At 28.4% G+C, this 10,173-nt stretch overlaps 1 protein-coding gene across 6 annotated transcripts in view; it reads left to right on the forward strand.

Moving 5' to 3' along the window:
• Positions 1 to 9,189, forward strand: part of how (protein held out wings) — a 101,572-nt gene extending 92,383 nt beyond the window's left edge. For 3 of the 6 annotated variants that reach the window (XR_011394918.1, XR_001330634.3, XR_011394917.1), the window contains exons 8-9: positions 5,626 to 6,003; positions 6,080 to 9,189. The gene's annotated coding sequence lies outside the window, so the exon portion shown is untranslated. Of the gene's footprint in view, positions 1 to 4,739; positions 5,438 to 5,625; positions 6,004 to 6,079 lie in introns of those variants that run through there. The other 3 variants (XR_011394919.1, XR_004978167.2, XR_004978166.2) reach the window with 3 other exon arrangements.
• Positions 9,190 to 10,173: the final 984 nt, after the last annotated feature.

Below are 10,173 nucleotides of genomic sequence, written 5' to 3' on the forward strand. Positions count from 1 at the left end.
AAAAACTTTTTTTTACTAAAAACACACATACCAAAAATAATTTTAAATGTATAATAACAAGAAAAAAAAATTAAAAATCATAGAATTTCAACAATCATACATCTTAATTAACAACTAATTGTCATATTATATACTTAATTGAACAATAATGAATATCTAGTATGTAGTCTATGTACTAAACTAGTCTGTAACCTACTCATATTAACATTGTAACCACTTTCGCAAAACTACTCGAGAGGCCTACCACTAAATTATATTATCTACTTACTAAAATGTTGACCAACTCCAGTGCACCGTTAACCGTCTCGCACGTTCTCATAATAAAAATTACGAAAATTCTACAAAATTCTGCCGCCCACGATTTGTCACGAAGTTGTGTGAGTCTCTTAAAAGCTACTTTCGGAAATGATGTCTATGGACCACGAACATTTTTGGCTTCTCGTACATCGTTGGACTTTGCACTGCAATTGGGCGCGCCTAGGCTGCACCTGCACACACACACACACACAAAGACAAATGATCGCAAGCTGTTCGCTGCGTGGTAAAGAAAAAGCAATTGTTGCATCCACCTTCACTCCTTGCTCTCAGTTTACTTATTAACCACTCGTATGACTCGCATCAGAGCAAAATATGAGTTCTTAGTTACTCCATAGACTCCATGTCGTTAACATTTAGCGCTAAGCACGTATGTATCTCTCTATGTACATGTACAAATAATGCCTTAACATATACATACATACAAATCTTTGTATATGCATATATGATATGAATAATTTAACGAATTATTAACTTCTCTGCCAAATCTATGTGGTTGCGGTATTTATACGAATAATCCTATACATATATACATAATTATATATAAATATAAATAGAAAATAATATTTGTATTAAATATCTAAATACTTTAACATTGACTAATACATGCGATAATAATTCGCTTTAGAATTAATCTGAACTACATATGTATTTTGTTAATTTGTAAGCTTGACTATGAGTCCCTGTTTTAATCCGCAACCCTCGTACTACATACGAAGAATACTCTCCATTTATGCATAATTTATTGCCTCTTTGCTTATCTGAAATAATTATTTGATTTGAAATGCTTTAGATAAGTCATTAAAGGAATAAAGTACACCTCTGCGCGCACACATTTAACGTCACATTTACCCTCATACATCTAAACATTCCCATACACATACATACATTTGCACTTTCTGGCACCAAATCGATGAAAACAAGTGCCGAAATTAACGCTAACCTCCTCTTTATTATATCACACATCGCTAGCAATTGACATACATACACACATGCGTACGGAACATATACATATACGATGTACATGCATATGGGATAGTATAAAAATTGAAATCAAAATTTGTATGTACTCTACAGTATCTATTTAACGAGTAAAAATTGTAAAACATATAGAAAATTTAGTTTTATAAGTCAACTATCACATTCATTTTATTTTAGTTGCTATTTTATTCGTCAAAAAATTAAAAAAAAAAATAAACAAAATTAATAACAATTAAAATTTAAAATTTTTCTATAAAGTTTTATACAATTCTTCTAATTTACTTATTTTTAAAATTTTTAAATAATTTTTTAAACTTTTTTTTATAATTTTTATTGATAATTTATATTTTTTTTGAATTTCAATCATAAATTTTGTTTATACATAATTATACTTTCTTAATTTTGAAATTATTAATTTTTTTGTTTTTAAATCTATATTATTTATTCTTCAAAAAATTAAGAGATATTAAAACCAAGTTAGTTAAAATTAAATTTTAAAAAGTTTTCTATAAAGTTTTATATAATTTTTTTAATTTGATTATTATTTTTTAACGTTATTTATTTTTCAATCTTTAATATTTTGATTTATCCTTAAATAATTTTTTTCTTGTATATAATTTTTATTTTTTTATTTTTTATTTTTTTAAATTAGTTTTTTAGGTCTTATCCATTAATTTTTTTATACTTTCTAATTGATGTGAAAACTACTCATTTTTTACATTAAATACTTTCGTATCGAAAATGTGCTTTTTTTTTTAAATATTATCTTAAGTTTTAAAATAATTTATCTCTTAAATTTCTTTTAATTTAATTAAAAATGGATAATCCTATGCATATACATATTTATGTACATACAAATTCGTATATATTAACTTTTTTGGTGAATAAAATTCAATTGTTTGGCATAATTTCGCAAGCTCTCTAAATAACTACATATTTATGTACAAATTACATTATATTTCCAATATTAATTTATTGCGTAAATATTTTGTTTATATATTTTTCCCGAATTGAAATTGTACATTATATACAATAGTTTGTTTTCAAAATTTTTTGTTTACATTTCTATGAATTTAATAATTAAAACTAAAATAAACAAATTTTTTTGTAAATAAACTAAATTTGAAAAAATAAAATTTAGTAAATGAATGAAATTCGAAAAAAAGTAAATTTTGGTTAACTAATTAGATTCGAAGTACAAATTCGAAAGTGAAAAATTAAAAATAAGTATGTACAAGTATTTGTTTAATGTAGTGGTTTTTAAATGTTAAAAACGTACATTAATCAACAAATTTAGTCATTGTAAGCAACATTTTTACTTCAAGACAATTTATTTTTTTATTTTTAGTATTTTTATTTTCATTTGTAAATTAATTGCATAATTGAGAACTATTTATTGTGTGTATGTATGTATGTCTTGCACCTTCTACGGTTACATGTCAAGCAACACCTATTGTTCTAAATAGAAACAAATAATTAACTTAATCAACTCAAATCTGCGCTAACCAACATCAATGAATGTTCACCGTACGACTATGAAAATGTTACTCATACGCAGCGTTCGCTAGAAAGTGGGACTGTGCGTTCATTAGTACTTAATATATGAATTAAAAACGATACTCTCATAACTTTTTATTTATATAAATATACATACATATATATATGTATAGAGTATACTATAAATATTATTGCTAAACCAAAAACCAAAACAAAAAAAAAAGAGACTAACCAAAGGCCAAGTTAACTAAAACAATTTAAACTTTCATGTTTTGTAAATTACTATTAATTCTCTTTGAACTTACTACGCATCGAGTAAAATATCTATAGTAAATTAATCAAACCAAAAATCAATAAAACTATTTAATTTTAATATGTATAAATAACTTTTACCCTACAAGAGCAAGCAAGCTGTGCACCAAAAAGCCACAGAAGTAATGAAAATAATTTGGAAAATAATCCACATAAGTACCTATATGTATTCAAAAGCGAAAACACTAATCGAAGAAATATGAATGTTAGTATTTATTAATATAAATTCTCATCTTGTATCTACATACACACACATACACATATGCATATATTGTAACTCATGTTGAGCACACCAAACAAAAACAAAAAAAAGAAGAAATAATTAATAAAACTGGTGTGTGAATTGTAATTACTTAGTGTTTAATTGACATGTCTTCGATGCAGCAAGCATTGAAGTGTGAATAACTGTTTTCTATAAATCTATTTGTTAAAAAAAAACACGAAAAAGTAAAGTGCACAGTTAGGTTGATGGATTACATGAATGTGTGTAAATAATTGATATGCGGCAGTTAAGCATTAGATAATTACAGTTCATCAACGCCGACACATTAGCAAACACACACACACACACTCACACCAACATGCATTTGTACATATTAATGTTGCAACAAAAAGCATTTGTAAGTGCATTTAAGTGCGTTTCAATATTAAAATTAACACAAAAAATAATGGAAATTTCCTTCCGCATACACATACCAGATGCTAGCACTAAGCTAAAAGCAGTAGCATAAAATAAATTAAAAAAAAATTAAATTTTCAATATTAGCTTTATATCTACAAGCTGCTATGTTGAAAACGGTATTTTTGCATGCCAAACTTTAGCTGTCACTATGACGAAGCTCCTTACCAATTCTTCATTAGCATTTCGCGTCGATTTGCCTGTAAAAGCTTATCACAATCAATAGCGATCGAAATTACCGTTAGAAGTTAACACTCATAAGTAAAAAACAACAGTATAGCGTTATAAAAAAACAACAAAAACAATTTGTTTGCTACCTTACATTGCCTATCATTAACTTTATAGGCTTCTTTGCCATTAAATTGGCTAGCGTGACTAGTAAATACATTTTCATTATCACACCTCTTGGAGTATTTGCATAAGCTCACTTATATATATAATAAATAAATATTTGCATGCAAACAGCAATGTTTAAGGGCAATAACCGGCATACGGTTTGGATTATTGAATTTTCTAAACAAGCGGTTACTCCTATATATAACAGTTGTCTTATTCTGTTAGAAACTCAAATTTTAATGAGCGGAAATGAAACATTAACGGTTTTTCGTAATTAAATTTTCGTTATTTATAATGAATATTGGTACGTAATCCAATATCTGATACCTTTTTAAACATATTTCACCGCATTGAAACTCATTTTTTCAATTTTAACAACCGTTGAACGCACTTGAATGCATTTACTTTGCGAAATTGCAAATTACTCACACTTGAACTTTCCAATTCATTGAAATTTTAACACATAAAATATGCAAATGTGTATTAATAACACTTTTCAAATTTTATTATGTAATTTATAAATAATATTTACTAACAATAACCACTAAAAATTCTTCTTGTTTTTCTCTTCTACTTTTTTTTTTTTATTTACATGCTAACCCATCCGGTGCCATGGTAGACGAAAATAACCCATTTAGATGCGATTGATTGATTAACTCGTTGCTACCACACACACCTTCACAACTACTACCAACTATTAATAACTAAAATACATAACAATTAGAGAAGTAAAAATAGTTGTCTTTCTCACTCGACAGATGACTAAGGGCATACAAAAAGTTTACTATTGAATGCGAGCCATATGAAAGAAAAAACAATAAAAATATTATAAAAACAATAATATAGTAATAATAAAACTGAATAATATTGAATGATACAAAAATAATAACATAACAAAAAGAATAACAAAAAATTAATAATATAATAACAATTTTAAATCATATTGTATGTTATAATCATGCCATGTAAAGCAATAACAACAAAATAAGTAAAAAGGCGAAGAAATCAGAGCAAAATGGCAGTGACGTATGTGAACACTGCGCAAGTTGCCGGCGCGAAGCGGCAATGCCCAACAAACTAACAGAAACCGAGAATGCCACTTTTATCACGCTTAACGCTCTGAACAACAAACCAAGTGGCTGCAAATCAGCTAGTAGTAAAAAGAAAAACAACAACAACAACTACAACAATAATTTATATCAAATAACAGCTACAACAACTAATCTTATAGGAAACGCTCTGACATAATAAACTACTATACGAGTATTGCTAACAACATCAGCGTTATCACCCCACCACCACCACATATCGCACTATCACCTTCCTACTTATCATCTTTGTGACATTGTATGCATGCCATTTGCATATGTATAAGTACAAACAATACCCTATATACATATCAACACATATATATATATATTTATATATATATATATATATATTTACCAATGATGTATGCAACGATGGCTACTATAGTGTATAGTGTATACCTCACCTTCGTTTAGCTAACAACTGTGTATATACACCGACGCCACTGTACATCCCCGCCTACGATTACATTCGTCTGCCACATAACGGCATAATACACACCAGTATTGGTAGAAAGCATTCGAATGCTTCGTCGTCCGTATCCACCACATCGGCATCCTCGTCCTTTATGCCGGTGGGATGAATTGTGTTAATATGTGTACGAGCGTGTGTCAGCCGATGTGTCGAGCAGCAGCAAACAATCAGTCAACTGAACAAGCAGTCAATTAAGCCACCTAATATCATGTGTCTGCTTGCTTTCACCACACCACACCGCCAGCGATGCATACCTTGAGGCACTTAATTGGGAGCGTGTATACTAAGTGGCATAACTGAATTTGCGATGTAACCAATAGGTATGTACAAATGTGTAATTTGACTTTATTATTATTTAACTTTTATAAGTTTTTTTTTTCCCCTCCTTTTCTCCAGTGTACTCACCACGGTTTTGCAATAAAATATACTCTACTTTCACCCGATTCTTGCTAGATGCTGGCTTGATCTTTAGCGGCGATTGACTGGTAGTTCTGAAATTGTCTCGTCGCGTTTTCTTTCCAACGTACTGCCTTATCGTACTGCGCAGCTCGTTTAAAGTTCAAATTACCAGCGCACAAACACACGCAGACATATATATATTGAAAAGTAGATATTCAAAAAGTGCCACACTGTATGCGACGAACGGTAAATGCGAATTATTGTAAGCCATAATTTTCTATCAACTCTAAGCTGCGAACAAAAATCATGTACTTCTCAAATCAAGTCTCATGCGAATCTCAAAAACTATGTGGAAATTTTGTTTAAAAAAATAATTTATCAGTTTTTTTTTATATTATACTTTTCTTAAAAACAATATTATTTGTAAGTAATATAGCTTTTGTGGCAAAGCATTATTTAAGTATAATAAATATTATTTAATATAAATAATAATAACCACCAGCTACAAATGCAACAAAAGCAAAACAAAAAGTAAAAGAAAGAAAGCAAGCGTTATGCATATTATAGTCATTTTAGCCAATCATGTTATAACACAGTTTATATAAAACATTTTTTAAGCAGAAAAATTCTATAAAAGGGGTTTAAAAGCAATTATATATTACAAACTAGCTTAACGGGAAATACATTTTTTATTATAAAAAAAAACTATGGACAACTATAACAAGAAAAAATCGATCATATGAAACAAGAAAAAAGCCATATTTAGTCTGTATAAGAATATAAATTAATTGTAGGCATAATTTATTTACAAATAGCAGTTAAATGTTTTTTTGCAAAATATAATTAATGATGTTATGGTTAATCATCACCTATCAATCACAATACGCACATTTAAAGCAAAAAAATAAACGCATCTACATTAATTACATTTAACATTAATTAGGAATAATAATAAAAATAATAAAAAAGTTGCAGTTAAACTTACATTGAGTGAAATTATGTTTTTGGTTTTTAACAACACAGAAAAACAAAAAAGCTAATAATAAGAAATAACAAAATGTAAAAAAAAAAAATAAGTCTGCACAATTCAAGCTGATTGCTTGGCCAGCTGGAGTTTTTGCTCCAACTTTCATTACAAAAATATTTAAGAAACGATTCTATTAAAAAAAATTTATAAAATAATGCAAATTCTAAATTGTTGTTTGTGAAAAAAAGCAACGTGTTTTTATTAGTAAAAATTACAACAAACTTAATAAACATGCTAAGCATAACTTTGGTTAATACACAGTTTACTTCTAGCTTCTGCTAAGCATGCCTTTGGCATGGCGTAAAATACATGGCATATTTCTTAATTTGTGGAAAAAAGTTGCTTTGAAAAGGCACTAGAATTCTGCGCAGTAATTATTTTAATAACATAACGTCACGATTTTTCTCGATAATTATTGAGTTAATCTCTAAAATAATCTAAATATTCTAAAATTTTCACCATATTAGCCAAACAATTTTAATGCAACTTTTAGGCGTATATACTATTTATTCAAAATTTGAAGTAAAATAGCGACAATAATTACAAAACATTCATATTTTAACTACTTTCACTGTGAATATTTTCGGAAACAACTTCAAAATTTACAGCAACGATAAATATAAACTAATTTTATGATTCTAATATAAATAATTACCGTTTCCAAATAGAGTTTTGAGTTCAAATAACGATTTTTTAAAAATAAAATTTCATATTTAATTGGTTTTTACTAGTACAACCCCAAATTTTTAACTTCAAACATCGATTTCTTCAAAAAAAAAAACATATATACATTTGTTTTCTTACTTCATCAGAAAGTAGCTGTAACAGAAATGACTTTAAATTTGCACGTAAGGGCGTACACTTGCGTTGAAAACTTTGAAGTAATTTAAATTAACATGAGCTCACTACTACTTTAGTATAAATCGTCAACGTTACGAAAACTTCAATTACTTTGAAGCAGATCCTTGCGAAATTGCTATTATTTTATGTGATGTAACCACAAGCGCGTGCCACAAAAGCATGCCAGACTGCACACTTCTAAATTCCCACAAGCAGCCGACATGCAACTGCACAAAATACAGTAAATTAACGGAATTTTTCACGCAGCAACCATTGCATGTGTAATTGCAAACTTATTAATTAGCGAGTAAATGAAAATCGATTGTGCCTTTGAATACATTATGCAACTTATGTAAGTAAGTATATGTTGAGAAACACACCTACTTAAATACACCTACACACACATACGTATCGAGTACGTAATATGTGTGAGAGCAGCGCAACACCCACTATTGATGTCATAATTAAAAGAGAATTGCGTACATATATACATAAATATGTATCAAACTAACGGTAACTCATTTGCAGTTAAACCGTTAAATTACTTGACGAATTTTTTCGTGCGCCAACATCATGACTCCTTTACTAAATTATTGTAAAGTAAACCATTTTATTGTGCAACAACTAATGCAGTTAATAATAGCAGTAATAAAAGTAATAATATGTAATATATAATAGCTAAATCGTATGCATAATTCTATTGTAATTGGCCACCACACACACATTTGTTAGTTTAAAGCGTTTGCAATTAGTAGTAATTTAATGAAAATTATAACTGTAGAGAAATGTCAAATGTTGCGCTAATGATAATACTATTAATTAATTAAATATACTCAAGAAAGTGCAATTAAACTATAATATTAATAATATTATAATGCAATAAGCGCAAACAAAATTACTTAAAAAGAATAAAAATTCTGCAAAAATAATAAACAAAAAAAAATAAAAAAAAATATTTTGCATTAAAACTAAAAGTTTACATTTACAATCGGTTACTTTTTGTGAAGTGTAAATATTTTATAGGTTAAGTTATGAAAATGGTGTGTAGACATTTTGAAATAATAACCCCTACCCTACCATTTTAGTGTTAAGCCATTGCGTTTTCATTTAAAAATAAATATATATATTTTTTGTAATATAACATATAAATACATATGTACGTTTACGTCCACATTTAAATGAAAACTATCGAGCACTATTTGTTGCACCGCAGTGAACAAATAAAGCTTAAGAATTTGAAGCAATTTAGTTTTATTGTTGTAACTGCTAACTGTTAGCCCACTAAGTGAAATACTTGAATGTTGTGCATTGTTTCAAGCATTGTTCTTATTTATGGTAATAACTATTTTCATTGTGTAAAGCCAATTCAATCAATTTCATATACATACATACTTACATATATACAAGCATACATATATTAATAAATGTTTAGAAAAACTTTGAAAATACCAAAAAAAAAAAAAAAAATAAATGCAGTATTTTGTTTTTATTTTTGTACAAATAGTAAATGTGGAAAGTATGGCTTAAGGGGTTATAGCCACTTGGAAGTCAAAAAATCTTCAGAAGGACGTCCGCAAAGACGTGTTTGGCGGTTGAGTGAGATTATTCTGTTAACAATTATCTTAAATCTAAAAATCAAATAAATAAAAATTATTACTATAGATGAATGCAGGTAATGATCGAAGTACTAGTAAAAACTTTAATTTTTCAGAACATGGCGGTTCGTAAAAAAATCGTTTTTTTTAATAAAAAATTTACACTTCAGAGTGCAAGCCATGAAAAGTCGAAATTATTATCAACAAGTAAGGAAGGGCTAAGTTCGGATGTAACCGAACATTTTATACTCTCGCAAAGTCAAATGGTATACTCGTTTGAGATTTCTTTGTGGATTGACTGATATTTTCGGTAGAAGGTCAACTATAGGCACTGGGGTCCACATATTTAGTACTTAGGGGCTTGAACAGTTTTGGTTCGATTTAGAAAATTTTTGGTCACAAGGTGGCATACTTTAAACGTATTATTCACGCAAAGTTTTACGCCGATATAATCATTGTTGCTTGATTTGCATAGTGGAAAGTGAAAGAATCAAGTGGTATTTAAAATGGTGTCATATGGAAAATAGGCGTGGTTGTAATCCGATTTCGCCCATTTTCGCACTATGACATAGAAACATGAAAAGAACGTTATGCACCGAATTTGGTTGAAATCGGTTAAGCAGATCTAA

Source organism: Bactrocera oleae, chromosome 2, assembly GCF_042242935.1.
Source record: "Bactrocera oleae isolate idBacOlea1 chromosome 2, idBacOlea1, whole genome shotgun sequence".
NCBI lineage: Eukaryota > Metazoa > Arthropoda > Insecta > Diptera > Tephritidae > Bactrocera > Bactrocera oleae.